Raw genomic sequence first — 23,395 nt, forward strand, 5'->3', positions numbered from 1 at the left:
GCAAATGACACTCAACATGAAAGGCCTTGCAGTGAGAGTAGAGCCCTATCGGGTTATTGGAGGTCATAGCCCACACTGGGGTCTGTCTGACAACTCAGGTGCTTTAACTACAAGGAAGCAGAGATGAATGTGAGACGGTCCCTGGGGAAGTGAAGCAAGCATGCTGTGCACTTTTTTGTGCTTGCTGCTGTTTTTGCTGACTGCTACCTTATATAAATGTCCTGTTCATGAATGTCATCATTTCACTTCTGTAAGGGATTTTTAATGAAAAATAATTTATCTTTTACAATTCAAAGAAAAGGACAAAATTCTTGCCTTCACGTTTTGTTCTAATATCTGGTCCGTGGGTTTAGGAAGATCTGACCTCTGATCATGGGTGGTGTGCCTGACCTCTGATATGTGTAATTGATATTCAAGGCCCTTCCCCTACCATCCTACCATTCTGCTCCCCTGACCCACCCTGCAAAACAAAAGCAAAACACAACAAAACAAAGAAATCCCAAAGGGCAAGAAAAAGTCTCTAACCAAACTGTCAATATACTAATGCTGTTAGCAAAGTTTAAAAACAGTCTTTGAATTTCCATTATTAGAAATCCATTGTTTTCTGTTAAGATACAATAAAAAGAGCTTATATTTTGGAGTCACCTGGGTTGGAATCCCAGCACTAACACTGGATCTTGAATAGTTTCTTCATCTCCGTGAGGCTCAGCTTTTTCAACTGTGAAAAGAATGAATAGTCCCTGCATCGCACTGCCTACCTATGCTCTTTTAAAACATTAAATGAGATTCTGTGGTAGAGTGCCTAGCTCGGTGTACCTAGTACATATTCAGTTCAGTTCAGTTCAGTTCATTCGCTCAGTCGTGTCTGACTCTTTGCAACCCCATGAATCGTAGCACGCCAGGCCTCCCTGTCCATCACCAACTTCTGGAGTTCACTCAGACTCACGTCCATCAAGTCGGTGATGCCATCCAGCCATCTCATCCTCTGTCGTCCCCTTCTCCTCCTGCCCCCAATCCCTCCCAGCATCAAGGTCTTTTCCAATGAGTCAACTCTTTGCATGAGGTGGCCAAAGTACTGGAGTTTCAGTTTTAGCATCATTCCTTCCAAAGAACACCCAGGACTGATCTCCTTTAGAATGGACTGGTTGGATCTCCTTGCAATCCAAGGGACTCTCAAGAGTCTTTTCCAACACCACAGTTCAAAAGCATCAATTCTTCGGTGCTCAGCTTTTTTCACAGTCCAACTCTCACACCCATACAGGACTACTGGAAAAACCATAGGCTTGACTAGATGGACCTTTGTTGGCAAAGTAATGTCTCTGCTTTTGAATATGCTGTCTGGGTTGGTCATAACTTTCCTTCCAAGGAGTAAGCGTCTTTTAGTTTAATGGCTGCAATCACCATCTGCAGTGATTTTGGAGCCCCCCAAAATCAAGTCTGACACTGTTTCCCCTGTTTCCCCATCTATTTCCCATGAAGTGATGGGACCCTCTAGACCCTCAGTAGTTAACAGGTACCACTGCTACTCTCTTAAAGGGGGTTGGCTTAGTTACTATTACGTTTTGTAAATCACCATGTCAAACTTTTCCATGGTAATGGATGAGGAGAGTGCCCTGAAGTCATAAAAAAGAAAGTTTGATTAGAGAATGAAAGAAGAATCTCTAAGACAAGAAGTACTTGCCTACTTAAGGGTAGGCATCAAGATGGACTATAGGGGTCGCCAGTAGAGAACACTTTGTCCTGCTATAAATTTGATTTGATTTAGCTGGGAGCAGGGTTACAGAAAAAGTCTCAGGCCAGGGAATATCTGGTCATTAAACTTATCTGCATCTGAAGAAAAATGTGAAGAGGAGGAGGGAGAGACCAGGAGAGGAGGAAGATCAGGGATACTCATTTTTCTTACTGATATGGCATCTTTGTAAATCAACTCAGTAGTTCTTTTCCCCTAGATTTAAAATGTCAATATATTAATGCTGTTAGCAAAGGACAGATTAAATCAATGTTGGTAGAGGCATCAGTCTATAGGGACATAAGTCTTCAGTTGTAAATATTCTATCTAGGTAAAGGAAAAAAGATTAATATTTGAACTATCTCAATAACTTCAGTAATTTTTAAGATTATATAGTTCATCATTCAAGCAAAAACTGTGTTTGAACCTACTTATAATTTTCTACCAGTTAAATCATGCCTAGTGAAAATTTCTATAATCTTTCATTGAAGAATGTTTACTGATAATTTGATAATAATATTATATATGCTCCTGGTAGTATAATAATATTTATAAAATTCAGGAGCATACATATATATATAAAATTTATGCTCAACTGAGGTCTTATACTAATATAAATCCTATGTTTAAATGGCACAGTGAATCCGCCTGCCAGTTCAGGAGACACAAGAGATGTGAGTTTGATCCCTGGGTCAAGAAGATTCCCTGGAGTAGGAAATGGCAACCGACTCCACAGTATTTTGCCTGAAAAATTCCATGGCTAGAGGAACCTGGAAGGCTATAGTCCTTGGTGTTGCAAGAGCTGAACATGACTGAACAACTGAGCACACACACAGCACAAGAAGATATTATGGCAACTTGGGTGATAAATTATTTCTAGTTCTGATCAAAGTATATTTCCCAAAGGAAAAGAGTTTTGGAGATCAGAGTAATGACATAATTGAAAGATAAAAATCTCCAATTTTCTTTACTTGCTATTGCCTTTTCTTCAAATATGTTTAGTGTCATGGGCTGCCCAGAGAGTGCCTAATCAAATCTTTTACATCCCTGTTAAATATGATGCTATTATCACAAAGTTGCTTCCAAAGGACAAGACTCTGAAACATTGCTTTTAAATTTCAATTGACTAAACACAGAACAGTTTTGATATACTACTTGATATGCATGCAATCAAAGTGAGATATCTATTCAACATATTATTCATTCTTATTTCAGAGGGTAACATCTGGAGCCTGGGAGCACACATGGAGCCTGCCTCCATCACAGCCATTCCCATACTGTACAGAGATTTTGCTTGGAGTTGCAGCATTCTTATCTTTTATATCCTTAGTCTAAACGTGTAGCACAGAGAAACCATAAATGTTTGTGACATGTTGATTATGTACTTTTTGTGGGACATCCAAGAGAAGCTATTAAGTAGACACTACTCTTGCCTGGAAAATCCTGGATGGAGGAGCCTGGTGGGCGACAGTCCATGGGGTTGCAAAGAGTCGGACACGACTGAGCGACTTCACTTTGACTTTTCACTTTCATGCATTGGAGAAGGAAATGGCAACCCATTCCGGTGTTCTTGCCTGGAGAATCCCAGGGACGGGGGAGCCTGGTGGGCTGCCGTCTATGGGGTCACACAGGGTCGGACACGACTGAAGCGACTTAGCAGCAGCAGCAGCAGGACATATAGGTTGGAGCCCAAGAGATTGATTTTGAAGTCGTCAGCCAAAACTTGTTTCTTGAACCTCAGGTTAATGTTCTTCATCTTCCACTTCCCTTATTTTATTGCAGCTGAGCTCGATTGCAGTGATCATCCAACATGCCATCTATTCATCCACATTTCCAGCCATCTTGCAGGCAGTTGGGGCTATATGGCTAGATGTGTCCAATGAGTGAGAGCTGGAAATGATATCTTTCACCTCTGGGCCAAAATATAGAAGAATGTATGCAAAATCCTCCAGTTCTCTTTTATCATGGCATAGCAAACAGAAGAAACCATGAATTCGACATAGAAAAGCTAGAGGATGGGCCACCAACATTATACAAGATCTCTGAGTTACTGCATCAAAGACTGTTGCTCTGGAGCTCCCCCAGCACTGCTGTAGACCGTGTGTGTATGAGAAATAAATCCTTGTTATGTTTAAGCTTGTTATGATTTAAGCTATTTTGAGGTTGTTGATTATTGCAGCATTATTTAATCCAATTGCATTAATACACCTCTGTTCTTGATTGAGTCAACTTGAAAGAAAAATACTTAATTCACTGTTAATGCCAATTCTGGGGTGAATTATATATTTATAAATATAATAATGTAGCAATATGTTGTCAAGGAATGCTTGTGGTTCTTGATAATAAATCAATGCTTTGGTATTATACATGGAGTCATTTCTAGGGGAAAAATTCCGTCCTCTACTCTTTTGTATAAAGTTTCTAAAAGGTAAAGAGAAGTTTAAAATTTTCTTTGAGGAGCTTCAACGATCCACTGAGGTTATTGGTGAAAGTACTTGAAGTGGATAATATAGTAATAGTTGTTCATAGACAGTTTCTGAACATGACCTGACTTTGAATAAGAAAATCAAAGAACCATTGACTCTCAGAGCAGGAGGAGGTTTTCCAGGTATCTACCAAATCATGCCTTTTCTCTTTCTAAAGGGTCAGTCACCCTTGGAGATCTCATCTGGTGACTCACTGCAGATGGCACTATTTTTAAGACAGTTCTGATTTGAAGGGAGGGACCATTACATGTTTTCTTCTGCTTTGTCTGACTCCTTCATTAAATTACCTGGTAGATCTAGCTCTGTGCTTCTTTAACGTAACCTTTTCTTTTATGTTTCCTTTCTTTTTTTAAGGCTTTCCTTTTAGGTTCCTACACTACGTTCTCTTTTAACTAGACAGAGTATCTGACCATGGTAGGCCTGGCTTCACGTTGCTGCCTGTGCCTTTTTGCTCAAGGTGTACTAGAAATTCCCATGAGAATGGTGCAGTCACAAACATTCACGCTTTTCAAGTACTCGACCATTTCTGTGTTAGGAAGTAGAGAGACTCCTGAGGTCTGGGTGACAAAAGCTACAGAGACGAAAAGAAGCAAAGATGGGGATGCTGGGGAGAACTTACACAAAGGACCCCCTTGCTCTACAGGCCTGACCGGGCTTAGTCATTTTGGTGGCATAGCTGGGATGAGGCTGAGTTTTGTCACTCCAGAATCACAGGGAAAGACACATGATCCAGGGTGCCCCAGTCAGGGACAGCGGAGAGTGGCAAAGGAGAAATGATTTGTGTGTCGCGTGAGGGTGTGAATTTCAATGGTTTTATCCTACTCTGTAAAAAAATGTACTCGATGTAATAACGGTTATTAGGTGTTTCTGTGGGAAAGACCACATATTTCTACAAAAAGATGTTTTTAAGTGATACTGTTTATGTGTGTTGACTATTTTTTATCAGCTTTTGAAATGCAGTATCATTAGCTCTCATATCCAGAGTGATCTAGGATACTTTGCTTATTAGTGAGCTTTTATTATCACTAGGTAACATGCTAATGAAATGATCAGTGTTTCCTTAAAATCTGAATAAAAATAAATCTTAAATTCCCCAGTTCAGACCAGTTCCCTTAGGTAAATCACAAATGCATAGATTTGAGTGGATCTTTATTTTTGTGCTTAGTAATTGAAGTTGGGAAAACTAGTTCTTTTAATGATTTTGTTTGGCTTAAATGTAAGAATGCTTATTAGTGACTCAAATGCAATTGCTTCCTTTATTCTTTTCTTATTGAGCTATCAGATAGTTTTGCCAAAGGCTTCTCTGTTTCCCTTGCTCTTGTTTTTTCCCTCATGAATTATGGTGCAATTCAACTGGGTCCAGTGCTTTGTCAAATTGAATAGTTTTAATTGCCTTATTTGCAATATTTTAATATTCACTTTGCCCCTCAAGAAATTATATATTTATCTGTGTGCCATTACTCTCTCTCTCATTTATGAAAAACAAGATAAAGCTACATGCTTAGACCTTCATTTATAGATCTTATCATCCCCTCCCACCTGTATCTTCACTTGTGAATGCAAAAAGGGATAAACATTTAACTCAATGAATCCACTTTATGTTTCCTTTTTTGGTAGATAATCTTTATATTTCTCTAACCAGTGTATTTTTGTACTGAGAAAAGGTGTGACTGGTTGAGTTATATCTAGTAGCTTCTTTTTGTGGCCTCAGAAACCTTTTCTGCTCACCTGCCAGGTTCTAGGTCACCCTCCTGGTGTCTAGTGAGGGGCCATCATCCTTTGCTTGATTTTATATAAACCAACCTAAGAGAAGAAAGTCCTTCAGACCAGAAATAACAAGGGGGCAAATGTGTCAGACTTTGGTGACTGTGGGAATAAGAAGATGGCGAATTTTCTGTTTCCATTATCCATCCTCTGCTGATTTCCTTTGAATATTGCTTCTTGCCCAGCCATCTGATATCACTCTCGTCATGCAGTTATGCTTCACTTTTTGTTGCTGGTGTTGTTGCTGTTCAGTTGCTAAGTCATGTCCAACTCTTTGCAACCCCATGGACTGCAGCGTGCCAGCCTTCCCTGTGCTTCACCATCTCCCAGAGTTTGCTCAAATTCATGTCCCATTGAGTTGGTGATGCTATCTAACCATCTCATCCTCTGCTGCCCTCTTCTCCTTTTGCCTTCAATCTTTCCCAGCGTCAGGGTCTTTTCCGATGAGTCAACTCTTTGCATCAGGTGGCCAAAGTATTGGAACTTCAGCATCAGTCCTTCCAAGGAACATTCAGGGTTGATTTCCTTTAGAATTGACTAGTTTGATTTCCTTCCAGTCCAAAGGATTCTGAAGAGTCATTTTTAGCACCACAATTTGAAGGCGTTTCTTTGGTGCTCAGCTTCCTTATGATCCAACTCTCACATCAGTACATGACTACTGGAAAAACCATAGCTTTGATTATATAGACCTTTGTCAGCAAAGTGATGTCTTTGCTTTGTAATATACTGTCTAGGTTTGTCATAGCTTTCCTTCCAAAGAGAAAATGTCTTTTAAGTTCATGACTGCAGTAATTTTGGAGCCTAAGAAAATAAAATCTGTCACTGCTTCCACTTTTTCCCCATTTATTTGCCATGAAGTGATGGGACCAGAGGCCATGATCTTAGTTTTTTGAATGTTGAATTTTAAGCCAGTTTTTTCACTCTCCTCTTTCACCCTCATCAAGAGGCTCTTTGGTTCCTCTTTCTGCCATTAGAGTGGTATCATTTTCATATCTGAGGTTATTGGTATTTCTCCTGGCCATTTTGATTCCAGCTTGTGGTTTATCCAGTCTGGCATTTTGCATGATGTACTCTGCATGTAAGTTAAACAAATAGGATGACAGTATACAGTCTTGGCACACTCCCTTCCCAATTTTGAACCAGTCATTTGCTCCATGTAAAGCTCTAACTGTTGCTTACTGACCCACACACAGATTTCTCAGGAGACAGGTAAGGTGGTCTGGTATTCCTATCTCTTTAAGAATTTTCCACAATTTGTTGTGATCCACACAGTCAAAGACTTTAGTGTACTCAGTGAAGAAGTAGATTTTTTTTTTTTTTTTTTTGTGGAATTCCCTTGGTTTCTCAGTGATACAATGGATGTAGCAATTGGATCTCTGGTTTCTCTGTGATACAATGGATGTAGCAATTGGATCTCTGGTTTCTCTGCCTCTTCTAAACCCAGCGTGTACCTCTGGAAGTTCTTGGTTTACATACTGCTGAAGACTCGCCTGAAGGATTTGGGGCATACTTCCCTTTGCTGCTGCAACTGGCTTCAAACAAAATTTGCACTTTGGAATATGCTTTTGAGTCTTCATGCTCAACTCTTGAATGTGTGCGTGCTCAGTTGCTTCAGTCGTGTCTGACTCTTTGTGACCCTAGGGACTGTAGCCCACCTGGCTCCTGTCTATGGGATTCTCCAGGCAAGAATACTGAAGTAGGTGGCCATGCCTTCCTCCAGGGAATCTTCCTACCCAGGGATTGAACCCACGTCTCTTATGTCTCCTAAATTGGCAGGCAGGTTCTTTACCACTAGCACCACCCGAGAAGCCCATGCTCTAATCTTATTTTGGTTTAAATCTTGAATTTTCCCCACCAAAAAAATCTTGCTTACATTTAACATGACTGAATGAAAATAATTCTCATTGTACAACTATGCCCAAAGCATTCTCTTTTGTATTTAAAGTTGTACATTTGTTAAAAAGAATTTCTTTAAATGTCTAAAAATGGGTTTATCCATATTCAAAACCTGCACTATTAATATTATCTTTTTATAGCATATAAATCAGTGTCATGAAAGCATATCTAAACCCTTTCTTCTCTTGATCAAAGTTTTATGACTTTATTTCTTGTCTTAAAATTATCTAAAAGTCTTAATTTTAAGGTGTCTTCCTCTCACATGTTCTTTCTCTAAGTACCCACTTATCCTAATTACATGGCTTCATTTACAAATCTTTCTTATTTGGACCAGTGGAGGCAGTGCTTTGTGTGATAAGAAAAACCTTATTGTCACACGGATAACATTTCTACCTATTTAAGTGCTTCTCTAACATCTTTTGGTGGAGCTATTTCAAATTTAGTTGAATATTTGAAGTGAAACAAAATAAAACAGTAGCCTGTATATTAGTTTCCTAGTCTTGCCATAACAAAGTACCACAAAGATGGTGGCTTAAAACAACAGAAATTTATTCTCTCACAGTTCTGGAGATTAGAAACCTGAATCAAAGTATCAGCAGGGCCATACTCCCGCTGAAGGATCTAGGTAAGTTTCCTTCCGGCTTCTGATGATTCTCAAGTGTTGTTCGTTTTGTGGCAGCATGACTCCAGTCTCTGCCTCTGTCTTCAAAAGGCCTCTCGCATTGTCTCTGTGCCTCCCAGCTCTCCTGCTTTTCTCTTGTAAGGACCTCCGCCATTGGATTTGGGGTCTGGCCCAAATTCTGCATGATCACTACATCTTGAACACCTTAATTTAATGATACTTGCAAAAACTCCTTTTCCAAATAAGGTCATATACACAAGCTTAAGGAATTAGGATGTGGACATATATTATGGGAAACACAATTCCCCAGTACATCATGGCAACACCACATCCCATGTCATCACTTCATCCCCTTCACTTTAAATTTTTACCTTTGATTTTCAATTTATTAGTTGAAAGTCTTAAAATTTAGGATATCAGCATCCTATAGAGCAAAATCATATAATTTCTTTGCTAACTGGAATTCTGATGAATATAAAATTTTTGTATCTTATTATATACAAGCTTGAGACTATAGAAAGTGGAGATTCTGAAGCTTTTTTTCATAAGCAAAAAAAGAATATGGATGCTAATAAAACTTTGCTTAATACTAATTTATTTACCTTATATCTTTATTGATGTTTTTAATAGTAAACTTTAATTTCAATCAATTAATAATTTTTCTATTTTTTATTGGACTATGGTCCTAAAATCAAAGATTTTTTTTCATATGTAACAAATTTCCTAACTTTGAGTTCTTTATAATGAGTATGTTCATTAGTCTAAGGCCCTAGGATTTCTGAGGAATAACCAACATTGGGAACAAGAATAAAAATGGACATAGACAGGTAACTGAATGAGAAAATATAACAAAAGACAAATACCAGAAAGAAGGAAAGGTGAAGCAAAGAAAAACAGAGGGTATGTCAGTTTTCATAATTTCTACTAGTGTGCAAGTTTCTTACACACTAGTATTTGCTATCTTTCCTATGAAAGCTCAGAATGAGAGGTAAACCTCATTTATATTATATTATAAGGTCACAGGTAGAGTAGGATATTTCTTCAACTACCTCAAAATTTTTTTTATTCCAGGTAATTTCTTCTTTCCAAAGATCCTAATCCATTGAAACTGAGGGAAGATGACCCTCAGTTTTCCTTTTTAAAATATTTTTTCACATTCAAAAATAGGTACTTGGGATATATTTAAAATAAAACAGTTTGGAAGCCCCAAATCAAGATCTATATCCATTTTATAATATCTAGGCTTTTAGTGAAAGGAGAAGATATTTGGTTTCCAAGGAGCTGAAGCTGGAGATTCAGAGTTGAGTAACTTACAGAAAGGGACAAGGCAAGAGAGAATAGTTGTTCTGTTTGTATTTTTTTTTTCTCATTTGGGGCCAGGAAAGGAACTGGAGAGAGATACAGGAAAGCAAGAATACTGACATTTGTCCTTGTGGTCACAACCTTACAGTTAGAGAAATATTAAAGAAGCCCAAGGACATTAGGAGCATATGCCCCCATTCTACCTGCAATTCTTGTTTTCAACTGAAAGACACTTAGTTGACTTAAAGTGGCAAGATGAAGTGTTTTCAGCTACTGAAAAGGAATGGAGGCTGTGAGCAAGTTGAGTTCAGTAAAAACAACATTTCTGTACATCTGAGTGGGACACATGTTACAGAAGCTAGAAACACAATATTTTATTTATTTTTCTGTTACATTTTCAACTTTCTGTTGTCTGTTTTAACTCCCTATGCAACTATGGCTCATGTAATACTGACATTATGCAAAATTGCAGGAGTCGTAAGGATAGCCGAGAACTTAAAGTGCCACTAACTGTCAAAGTATTATTAAAAAAATTAAATCTCAGCTTTCATACAAATATAGAGTAAATGCATCAAAGATTTATTTCATTAATATTCAAGGAAACCAGTATGAAAATAAGCCTGGTTCAAAAGATGAATAGAAGAAAAGTAGTGGGTCCCTCAGGAAAGTTGTATTGAGATAAATTTACTAAGTTGGAGTCTGACTGGTTAAAGTCCTCCAGGAAAATAAAACCATAACCTTTGAGCTTATCTTTTCCTCCTGGAAAGAAATAATTTGTATTTCCGTCAGACAAAAGTCTGTAACTTAATATGTAACTTCATAAAATGTTGGCTCTAATAAATAATAAACAACAGGTCAAACAGTGCTGTGTCCCCTGATTTAATTAAAGAATCAGTGGGAGGATATGTTAGTTTTTCCAGAATGGCATTTGTGGTTGTTGTTGTTGAGTTGCTAAGTTGTGTCTGACTCTTTGTGACCCTACAGACTGCAGCACGTGATATTAGAACATAAAATGCCCCCTTTGCCTTATTTTCAAGATTTGCACATTTATAAAAAAAAACAGATACTTCATTATGATTTTTAAAATTAGGACCTTATTTATCTCATTGATATACTCTATTGGAATTTAGAGTAAAAAATCAAACCTTAGCAGTAGATTTTGTTCTATTTGGGAGCAATGAGAGATAAGAACCCAACTCATAGCCACTTACCTTAGTAACCAGTGACATTAATGAAGACGGTCCTTTTGTTTGAATATATTATAAAGCTTTTCATTGGAATGCACTGCCCACTTCATTGAATTTTCAGCCTTGACTTTCAGCTTGGCCAACGTCTACAATGACAGTGGAAGACTCGTATTGCCTTTGTTTGTGTGATCAGCTTGGCACCATCTGACAGCTAATTTCTCTTATTCTCTAGAGATGTAAGCTTTGCTTTTTGTAGGTGGAGGTCAGTAAGGTGTCTTGTACATCATCCTCCTAAGCCCCATTGTCTAGTTGGTTATAACTGTCTCATTCTCTGACCTGGTAAGGCTGGATCAAGATATAAATTATATTTAAACAGGTGAGAAACCTACATGAATAGGTAGCTAAAAGGTACTGGAGCAGAGATAAATGTTGGTCTTCTACATTTGAAAGATAAGTCAGTCTGTCTATTCCTGGGAGATCTCTCAGTCTGGATATTTGTTTTTAAGTATATAAGGCCAGGTCATTCTGTGTCCATGATCCCTTAGCTTCCTGAGAAAATCTGCTGTCAGTTTTTCTTGATGTGAGCTACATTGGTTATGCTTTTGTTTTATGCTGGTCTCAGCCTACTGGTAACCAATGTTGTAGCTGCACTGGCCCTTGTTTCTTATTATAATTGCAAGATACCCTCAGCTATAACCATCAGGAAAGTAAAAAAAAAAAAAATATATATATATATATATGTATGTATGTATGTATGTATTGCAGGTCCTGGAAATTACATGACACATAAGGGTAGAAAGAGAGACAGAGTGCACATGGACCTGGGGTAGAGTGGGGGGACCTGGGTTTCAAATGTTACTCTTTATTGGTGAATTTATTTATGTATTTTTTTTTTTATATATATTTTATTTTTTTTTTAACTTTACAATATTGTATTGGTTTTGCCATGTATCAACATGCATCTGCCACAGGTATACACGTGTTCCCCATCTTGACCCTCCTCCCTCCTCCCTCCGCATACCATCCCTCTGGGTCGTCCCAGTGCACCAGCCCCAAGCATCCAGTATTGTGCATCGAACCTGGACTGGCGACTCGTTTCATACATGATATTATACATGTTTCAATGCCATTCTCCCAAATCATCCCACCCTCTCCCTCTCCCACAGAGTCCAAAAGACTGATCTATACATCAGTGTCTCTTTTGCTGTCTCATATACAGGGTTATTGTTACCATCTTTCTAAATTCCATATATATGCGTTAGTATACTGTATTGGTGTTTTTCTTTCTGGCTTACTTCACTCTGTATAATAGGCTCCAGTTTCATCCACCTCATTAGAACTGATTCAAATGTATTCTTTTTAATGGCTGAGTAATTTAAAACATAGGAGTGGGAAGAGAAAGAACAAGTGGCTTAAATGATCAGTTTCAGAAATCAGCAGAGATCTCTAAAACAAAAGAGCCTGCCTGCTCGGGTCAGCGTGGGTGGGATTGGCCTGACTTTCTATCTGTTCTGAGGCTGGCAATGCGTTTATCAAGACAGCAGTCTGTAAATCTGTAAGTCTAAGCAGTGTGTAAGTCTTTGCAGTCAGTCACTTGCATTACAAAAGAGAAACCAACTGTCAGCGCTTTTATCCTCATGGTATTCCTACTCTTTTTTTCCTTCTCTCTAAATTCTTTTTCCTTCTGCTTTTAGTCCAGAATACAAAGTCTTTTTTTTTTTTTTTTTTTAATGTTTCCCCCAAACTAGAATCAGTTCGCCATTTTGGGATATACAGAGATTCATTAGGAGACCACAGTTACTCTTTTTTGGGGGGGCTTGGTTTATGGGGAAGAGAAGTCATATAAGTAAGGCAGACTTAGCCAGGCAGAAGAGATCTGGACTCATAAGAAGACAAAAAACAATGACAACATAGAAAAAACAGTTTCTAAATGTTTAAATTAACTGCAGTGGTTATTTAGTTGGATATGGATGGGGAAACAGTGTCAGACTTTATTTTTTTGGGGCTCCAAAATCACTGCAGATGGTGACTGCAGCCATGAAATTAAAAGACGCTTACTCCTTGGAAGAAAAGTTATGACCAACCTAGATAGCATATTGAAAAGCAGAGACATTACTTTACCAACAAAAGTCCATCTAGTCAAGGCTATGGTTTATCCAGTGGTCCTGTATGGATGTGAGAGTTGGATTGTGAAGAAAGCTGAGCGCCAAAGAATTGATGCTTTTGAACTGTGGGGTTGGAGAAGACTCCTGAGAGTCCCTTGGACTGTAAGGAGATCCAACCAGTCCATTCTGAAGATCAGCCCTGGGATTTCTTTGGAAGGAATGATGCTAAAGCTGAAACTCCAGTATTTTGGCCATCTTATGCGAAGAGTTGACTCATTGGAAAAGACTCTGATGCTGGGAGGGATTGGGGGCAGGAGGAGAAGGGGATGACAGAGGATGAGATGGCTGGATGGCATCACCGACTTGATGGACATGAGTTTGAGTGAACTCCGGGAATTAGTGATGGACAGGAAGGCCTGGCGTGCTGCGATTCATGGGGTCGCAGAGAATCGGACACGACTGAGCGACTGAACTGAGCTGAACTGAACTACGGAAATATGTCCAAAGAGCATGGAGATGAGATTGAAAGCATGTTACTAGGCTCCTGGGCTCACTGTAATGTCTCATAGAGATATTATGGCAGTACTTGTCCTTCTACTCAGTTGCTCAGTTGTGCCCAACTCTGTGACTCTGTGGACTGTAGCCTTCCAGGCTCATCTGTCCATGGGATTTCCTAGGCAAGAATACTGGAGTGGGGTGCCATTTCCTACTGCAGGGGATCTTCCCAACCCAGGGATTGAACCCACCTTTCTTGTGTCTCCTTTGTTGGCTGCTGTTTTTCAGTTGCTAAGTCATGTCCAACTCTGTGACCCTATGGGCTGCAGCATGCCAGGCTTCCTTGTCCTTCATTGTCTCCCAGAGTTTGTTCTGTATTGGTAGGTGGATTCTTTATAGAAATATGATGCTCTGTAAGTGAGTATTATAGACTCCAGATTGTTACAGTAATAAGAAGACTGGGAAAGGTTGATGTATGAGGAGAGAGAAAGGCATTGGGCCTACATGGACCTGTGCAATCCCTGGGAAAATAGGCTCTAGTACTTATAGACTACTCTTTTTGGAAATCTCTGGTGAATTACAGTGGTGAATACAGTTGATTTGATGTATTTAATAACTTTCTTGATGGTTTTGTTAATTTGGGAGTCCAAAGCAAGCTGTATGATTTAGAAAGTGATTTTTTGTTATTTTTCAGTTGCTAAGTCATGTCCTACTCTTAAAAACACCATTGTATCAGAAGTCTTTCTATACCATTTATACATTTGGGAATGGATGGTGGGAGGGTGGAATGCAGATTTTATATTGGCATTTGTATGGTGGGCTTTTCCCACCACCAGAAATTACCACATGACCCTTAATAACTTTGAATCCAGTGTCCTGGAGATTTTAGATATATGAAGAAGGAAATTTATACTGCTAGGGAACTAACATCCTTCTTGGTCTCTGAGATACCCTGATTGTCTGTAGGTGGGCACGAGATCAAGATGCTTTTATTTCTAACTCAGAAGAATCAGTATGCAGATTCTTTAAATATGGTTCATCATATTTAAATATTTAAATATGGTTCATCATCATCTCCTAACTAGAAGGCCAAATATTTTCCTATTTGATGGTTCATCATCAAATAGGAAAATATTTGGCCTTCTAGTTAGGAGACGTAGATTCTAAGCTCGATTTGGCCTTATATTCTTGGGCAAATCACTTCTGTTCTCTATGCCTCAACTGTACTGTAGTATAAAATAAGTGGCAGATAAATTTGAAAAGCCTTTCTGTTCTGCTATTCTGAGATGAACAGTCAAGAACAAGATTGGGAGATGTCTTTTTATATCTATAGGGTTTTTTTTGTTGTTGTTGTTGTTATCATTGTTTTAAATTCTGGATTTATTTCTTGTCCGATATCTCTTAAAGTGATGTTCTGGTTAACAAGTGGAGACCTCACTTTCCTCAAATAATTTGAATGGCCACTTACAAGTCTCAATGTCTGTCCCTGCTAGCATGGAAGCTGATGAAGCTAAGCTGGGGACAGTATATTTTTATTTTAATCATAATATTTTCTTAATGGTCCTAATGTTAATGGACCTGGGTGGACTGCATTATAGCTTTGCCCACATCTCAGTTGCAGGTCTCTGAGCCACCCAAGTTCATCTCACTTTATCTCAAGGGCCCATATAGTACCCCAAAGCTGCCAAGGGGTGTTTTCTTCCTCTTTGGTTACTTTCTCTCCTCAGCTGATAGAGAATGTGACCTGGGGTCACAGTACTGTACACTGTTTAGACTGACCAAGCTCTGGTTACAACTTCTTCTCCCATTGTGATGCACTGTGATGAAGATTGCCTTAGCAACGTGGAATCCTAAAAGCCCCTAAAAGGCAAAAGATTCCCTGCTTTTACCTGTAGCTATTATTACTGCTGCGTTTTGTCTGGATAAAATGCAAATGCCCAGGCATACCGAAGCAGGTTTTAAAACTTTCATTTTAAACCTCCTGCTTCATGATAACATCCTTATTAAACTTGTGAAATCTTCATTAAGAAGGCTTTGAAGAATGGCAGGGGGGGAAAGCAAGATATAAAAAGAAAATTTGGAGAGAAATAAGAGATAGGTGTCTGAACAGAGAGAAAATTACTGTGATGGGCTAGTACTAGCTGACTAGGACCTAGAAGCAGTCTACTGGGACAATTTCTGCTTGTATTATTAGTAATAATTGTATAATTATTAATACTGGTGTTATTATGCAATAAGGCTCCAATATTTGAAAACAGGCAGTGGATAGCTTAACTTATTTCAAGGTCCTATTTGATAACTTGATGGAACTTTTCTTACTGAGAGCACTTAAAAATGAAGTGGTAAATCTTGTGTCCAAATTTGCTCCTCGTTGTGGGTCTTCAGCTGGTTCATATATGATTTAACACAGGGTCTCTTCTGAAGCCCCACCTGGCCACATTTTTCAACACTGTTGTCATCTGCCAGGATTCAGAGGAAACAGATCTGAGGGTATAAGGGTTGAGTGTTTGTATATATGTATAGATAGATAGACTCAGAGGGAGGAAGAGAGAGAGAACGAGCACAATAACAGCAGTCAGTGTGATAAACTGCTGCTAACAAGCCTCAGTGTGTCTTTCCATTTCCATATAAATGTGGAACTTGACATTTTCCAGGGGTCAGTGATGAAACCAATTCATTAAAATTCCCGGATAGCAATCTTTTTCTTAGAATCTCATGGTTGAAAGGTTCTCCTTTTACTCAGATTTTACCTTTGTTCTATCCCTTTGTCATCCGTAAGCTGATAGTTTTGTATATAGTGTCCTGAAAAGCCACACCCACCAGCCTTCCAGTGTGTTGAGAGAGGACCAGGGCTTAAATAGCCGTGTGTACTGTTCTCTGCAGAAGAGGACATTGTTTTTAAGAATGTAGAAGACAAAAGGGAATACGCACACCCTAAAACTGGCTCGTGAATCATTCCTTGTCTTCTGAGTGAAAGAGGCTGCAGGGTTTGTTAGAGCTGTTTATATCAAGTCTCAGCCATAGAACAAACCCACCAGGCCCACTTCTTTACTTTGCCATAGCGCAGTGTCCTCCACAAACAGGAGAATTAGAACTGTGCTACTACTAAGAGAAGTGTGTGCTACTATTAAGTGGGATTTATTTCAGATATGTATGGCTGGTTTGGATCAATATTTGAAAATCAACATAATCTACCAAATGAACAGGCTAAAGAAGAAAGTAGTCCTGTCCAGATGTGAGAGTTGGACCATAAAGAAGGCTGAGTGCCAAAGAATTGATGCCATTGAGCTGTGGTGCTGGAGAAGACTCTTGAGAGTTCCTTGGTCTGCAAGGAGATCGAACAGTCAATCCTAAAGAAAATCAATCCTGAACATTCATTGGAAGGACAATGCTGAAGCTGAAGCTCCAATACTTTGGCCACCTGATGTGAAGAGCTGAGGGATTGGAAAAGACCCTGATGCTGGGCAAGATTGAAGGCAGGAGGAGAAGGGGACGGCGGAAGACAAGATGGTTGGATGGCATCACCGTCTCTATGAACATGAGTTTAGCGAGCTCCGGGAAGTGGTGATGTACAGGGAAGCCTGACGTGCTGCAGTCCATGCGGTCACAAAGAGTCAGACATGACTGAGTGACTGAACAACAACAAAGAAGTCATATGATCATATCAATTCATAGAGCATCTGACAAAATGCAACACATTCAGGATAAAAAAATCTTAGCAAACTAAGAATATCAGGGCACCTCCTCAAACTGACACAGTTTATAGACTCAGTGTTTTCTGCCAAGACTGGGAAGAAAACAAGGGTGTTTTGTCTCACTACTCTTAGTCAACATCGTACTGGAAGTCATAGATGGAGTAGCAAGACACACACACACACACACACACACACACACACAAAGTACGAAGAGGAGGAGGAGGAAGAAAAGAAGAAAAAGAAATAAAATATAGATTGGCAGGGAAGAAACAACACAAGAAAATAAACCATCTTTATCTGCACATGACATTATGATTGTCTATGTAGAAAAATCTCGAATAATCTATTTAAAAACTTTCAGGATGGGGAACACATGTACACCCGTGGCAGATTCATGTCAATGTATGGCAAAACCAATACAATATTGTAAAATAATTAGCCTCCAATTAAAATAAATAAATTTATATAAAAAAATAAAAACTTCTAGAATAAGTAATTATAGCAAGGTCACAGTAATTATAGCAAATAATTAATACAAGGTCTATATACAAGGGTCAATTGCTTTTCATTATGCTAGCACTAAAATGTTGGAATTAAAAAATACTATTTACAGTAATACCTAAAAATGAAATATTTAGCTAACATAATACATATAGGATTTGTTTTCAGACAAGAAATTTGTTTACAATACTCTAAGGAAAGAAATCATAAAAGATCTAACTAAATGGAGAGATATACTGTCTTGATTGATTGGATAACTCAATACCATAAATATGACTATTATTTCCAACTTGATTAACTGATTCAGTGTACTCCTAAGCAAAATCCTGGCAGGCTATTTTGTGACTATTAGCAAATTGATTCTAAAGTGGATATGGAAAAGAAAGAGATCTGAAACAGTCAAGACAATGTATAGTCACACAGAAGTCTTCCCATGAATGTTTATAGCAATTTTATTCATCATTGTTAAAAGGAGAAGGGGTAGAGGTTGAGATGGTTAGATAGCATCATCAATTCAATGGACATGAATTTGAGCAAACTCTGGGAGACAGTGAGGGACAGAGGGGCCTGGCATGCTGTGGTCTATGGGGTTGTTAAGAGTTGGACGTGACTTAGCAACAGAACAACAAACAAAACCAGCATATCCATTACGTAAATGGAAAAACAAACTGTGGTACATCCATACAATGGGACACAACTCAGCAATATAAAGGAATGAGGTATCAAATATCAGTCATCAAGAGACTGGGTTACCAAATTATGTTATATTCATGAAAAGTAAGATACTAATCAATAAAATGGATGGGTATATGGGAACTCTCTGTACTATCTTCTCATTATTTTGCTTTGTTTTTAGCTTAATATATGTGAGGGTTTATTATTATTATTATTATTTGTAACTTATTTTTGATTGGCAGAAAATTGCTTTACAATGTTGTGTTGGTTTCTGGCGTACAACAATGCAATCAGTCATAATAATACATATGTCATCTCCCTTTTGAGCATCCCTCCTCTACCCCCGTCTCTTCCTACCACCCCAGGTCATCACAGAGTGCCAGGCTGAGCTCCCTGTGTTATGGAGCAACTTCTTACCAGCTATCTATTTTACACATGGTAATGGGCTTCCCTGGGGGCTCAGCTGGTAATGAATCTGCCTGCAGTGCAGGAGACCTGAGTTCGATCCCTGGGTTGGGAAGATCCCTTAGAGAAGTGAACGGCTACCTACTCCAGTATTGTGGCCTGAAGAATTCCATGGACTGTATAGTCCATGGGGTCAGAAAGAGTCAGACACGACTGAGTGACTTTCACTTTCAGTGTATATATGGTGATCTATTTTCTCCATTCGTCCCACTCTCTCCTTCCCCTGTTGTGTCCACAAGTTCATTCTCCACATTTGAGTCTGCGTTCTTTCCCTGCAAATAGGTTCATTCTTCTCATTTTTTTCTGTAAGTATAAAACTGTTCTACAATATTGTAAAGTAATTAGCCTCCAATTAAAATAAATACATTTAAATTAAAAAAATCAACTGTTTTGAGTTAGAAAAATCAATAAATCATTCACTAAGCACACACCAAAAAAAAAAAAACACATTCTAAATAATGATGAATTCTATTTGAAAATTTAAAAATAAATGGATGATTTCAGTTAGTGATACAGATAATAAAGAATGTTAAATAAAGTAGTGCAACAAGATATCCTGGGATGGGAGGGTGGCTAGGAAAGGTGCTTAGCAAAGAAAAAAAAAAGTTAATTACTGTTATACTCAACAAAATGGAAGAATCTCAAAATCATGGATGAAAGTATTCAGTTTATATATGGCCGGGAAAGTCTAAAACAATCACCACTGAAATGCCACAGAGGTTAAAGTTATCTGACAAAGAATTTGAAGTAGCTGTTACATAAATGCTTCAACACTCTTGAAACATATGAAAAGAATAGAAAGACTTATCAAACAAAAGGTATGAAGAATAATTTAATGAAAAATTTAGAACTGAAAAAGATATAGTAACAAATACAAACTCATTTGATATGCTCAGTAGCAGAATGAAAATGACAAAGATGTCATTGACCTTGAGGACAGTAAAATAATCTAATCTGAACAACATGGTCCTTTGGGAAATAGCAACAGGTGTAACATTCATGAGGTTGGAATCCTAGAAGGAAATGAGAAATATTTTATTGCTGGAAAAAATATATTTAAGAAATAATGGCTGAAAAATTCCAAATTTGAAGAAAGACATACATCTACAGGTTCAAGAAACGGAATAGGGTAATCTACAAAAATGCATACCTAGACAAATTACAAATTACAACCAAACTGCTAAAAGCTAAAGATAACAAAAAACGTTGAAAGCAGCTAGAGAAAAAGTGATAGATTACCTATAGACACAACCAGCAATTTAAATGATTACAACCTTCTTATTGGAAATCAGGGAAGCTGGAAGAAAATGTTGCAGACGTTTTTAAAATGCTGAAAGAAAAGAACAGTTAAGCTAGAACTTTATATTTAGTGAAAATATCCTTTAGGGATTGAGAGAAAATAAAGACATTCTCAGATGAAGAGAAGCTAATAGAATTTGTTGCCTGCTGACCTGCTTTATGGGGAGGGAGGTGGGAGGGGGGTTCAGGATGGGGAACACGTGTACACCCGTGGCGGATGCATGTTGATGTATGGCAAAACCAATACAATATTGTAAAGTAAAAAAAAAAATAATAAAAAAATTGCTAAGTAAGTTATTCAGATGGAAGGGATATGATACCAGAAAAAAGCCTGGAACATCAGGAATGAATAAAGAACAATAGAAATGGAAATATTTAGGTTAACATAATAGATCATTCTTCTTTAAGTTCTTTAAAATATATATGGTTATTAAAAGCATAATCATATATCCGGGGGATTGACTGGAAAATATATATTTATGACTATTGAAAGAAAAATTGAAAACATGGTTTGATTTTTTTTTAATATATGTAGGTGTAATCTATAAAACAACTAAAACAAAAGGTGGCGAATGAAAGGATATTTCTATATTAATATATATATTTATAGTGATAAATGTTTCTACATTCCATACAAAGTGTTAGAATACTGATTCTAAGTTTATTGTAAAAAATTAATCCCAGAGGGACCACCAAACTAAAGTATGCACAGAGATACAGTTAGAATTGCAATAGATAAATTAAAATGAATTATAATAAATGTTACAATAAACTAGTAGGATGTAAGAAAAACAATGAAAAGCAGAGGAAATAAGCAAAAACAAACAACAAAATGGTAGCCCTAGTCCAAACATATCAATAATCATATGAAATATAAATAGTAAAAACACACTAGGAATTGTCAGGATGGATATAAAGAAAAAAAGTAATCAAAACATATGTTGTGTACAGGAAACTCATTTATAATATAATGACACATAAAAAGATATGTCAAGAAAATCCTAATCTTAAGAAAGCTGACATAATTGTATTATTTTTATATAGATTTCTAAAAAAAAGAAAATTACTAGAGTTAAAGCAGAGCATTATATAATGATAAAGGGATCAGTTCACCAAGAAGACATAATCCTAAATGTGTATACATCTAACAGCATAGAGTAAAAATACCTGAAGCAAAAACTGACATAACTGGAAGGAGAAATGGACAAATCTTTAATCATATTTTGGTACTTTGCTACTCTCTCTCCAAGTAGCAGATAGACCTAACAGAAAATTAGGAATGATATAAGAGAACTGAACAACTGCTTGCTGGTAGAGAAATCTTGGAAGGTGAAGTTGTCTGCTGTTTAAACAATCAAAAACCTTTTAAAGTCTAGGCTTGTGATGTCTTTGGCAATGTAATTTCCTGAAAAACAGTTGATTCTGATCTTTTTATGGCTCTAATTTCTTTAGTCAGTTATATGTACTAATAGCTACACCCAAGGTTCTTTCAAAGACATAGTTTGCAAACCTACTTGATTTCCTTGTTGTCTTTCCCTCATATCTCTTTCTCAACTAATTGGCAGGTACCTTGAGGCTATCTAAAATAACCTGTTGGGAAGATTGTACTGTTAATGAGTTTTACCAGTAGGTTGAATCGCTCTGTTCTATTAAAATGTCTGAGACCTTTTCTTTCAAAGCTTTTAAAAATCCTGTTCCTTATTGTTTGAGGCCAAGAATTAGATTTTTCGATGCTATGAAGGTTTAAATTTCTTGACTCTACTTTCTTTCTCCTTTTAAGAACCTATTTTATTTTTGTGGGACTTAAATTTTTCATGAAATGTTTGCTATAAACAGTCAGTACCAATCAGTAAACACCATTTTCTTTTGTTCATCCTCTTGACCTAGAGATGCAAGCTCCGTAGGCACATAGTATGCTTTTGAAGGTATGATAAGCAACATTTTTACCAACATTTTTGTCACTGTATAACTTAAATGATCACTTTTATATCCACTTTTATATTAGCAATCTTGCCTTCCTTTTGCATGTCTAATAAATTAAAGCCACAAATCTTATGTTTTTCTTATAGCATCTTTCTACTTCTGGGTATAGGTCTGCATTAGTTTGGGTAGATTACCTGCTCTAACAAACACTGCTGCTGCTAAGTCCCTTCAGTCGTGTCCAACTCTGTGCGACCCCATAGGCGGCAGCCACCAGGGTCCCCTGTACCTGGGATTCTCCAGGCAAGAACATTGGAGTGGGTTGCCATTTCCTTCTCCAATGCATGAAAGTGAAAAGTGAAAGGGAAGTCGCTCAGTTGTGCCCGACTCTTTTCGACCCCATGAATTGCAGCCTACCAGGCTCTTTCATCCATGGGATTTTCCAGGCAAGAGTACTGGAGTGGGGTGCCATTGCCTTCTCTGCTAATAAACATACAATTGCATAACTCACTCAGAGTCTAACATGCATGTTCATGATAGACTGGTTATCCTGGGTGATTCCTCTCCAACTGATGACAGGAATCCAGTATTCTTCCATCGTAGAGTTCTGTCTCCTACAACATGTGGCCTGTGTATTCAGGGTTGGAAGGGAAGAGAGACTGTGAAGGACTGTGGAAGATATGTTAAGGTCTAGAAATGCAAATATTTTCACCCTTATTCCACTGTCTGGAACAAGTAACATTTTCTTAACCAATGCAGGTGAGAAGAGTTTCAAGGGGACTTTTGGAGGACTTGATATGTTTCTCCTGGAGTTTGGATTTGAAGCAGCAGAGCAAAGAAAAGGAGAATTGTGCTTCTACTGATAACGGTGTAGGGATGTGTGATTTTTCCAATGAATTTAAGACATTTCCAAATGGGAACTACCTGGGATCATTTTAAAAGGAATCCTTTTAAGGAGACTACCTGGAGAGGAGGAAGGTAACACGAGGAGGAAGGTAACACAAGATCTGGGGTTGACCACCAAAATCTGGTAACTAAGTTAATTTTAAGCAACCACTGGAAGGGAAGAATCACCAGAGTAGTCAGAGGTACTTTTTTTAAAGGAATGTCCAGCAAGGAGGAACTCTTAGGGAGAAAAAAGTCTGACCAAATAAAAAGCTAGCAAATGCACATCTGACACATCCAGAGGGAACTAATAACACTCACAGTTGTGCTCACCATTTTGTGAGCGGCAAAATGCTTTAGAAGTGTAAG

The 23,395-nt window shown here is 37.9% G+C and overlaps 1 long non-coding RNA gene across 5 annotated transcripts in view; it reads left to right on the top strand.

Annotated features, from left to right (window-relative positions):
- Nucleotides 1-23,395, top strand: part of LOC147347610 (uncharacterized) — a 462,458-nt gene that overhangs the window by 189,109 nt on the left and 249,954 nt on the right. The window contains exon 5 of one of the 5 annotated variants that reach the window (XR_015152341.1): nucleotides 3,512-4,103. The exons of 2 other annotated variants lie outside the window; for them this stretch is intronic. This is a non-coding gene — a long non-coding RNA (uncharacterized LOC147347610). Of the gene's footprint in view, nucleotides 1-3,511; nucleotides 4,104-23,395 lie in introns of those variants that run through there. 2 more of the 5 variants (XR_015152348.1, XR_015152345.1) reach the window with 2 other exon arrangements.

This window comes from Bos grunniens, chromosome 23, assembly GCF_055505025.1.
Source record: "Bos grunniens cultivar Pamir isolate PY7600 chromosome 23, Bosgru_T2T1.0, whole genome shotgun sequence".
Taxonomy (NCBI): Eukaryota; Metazoa; Chordata; class Mammalia; order Artiodactyla; family Bovidae; genus Bos; species Bos grunniens.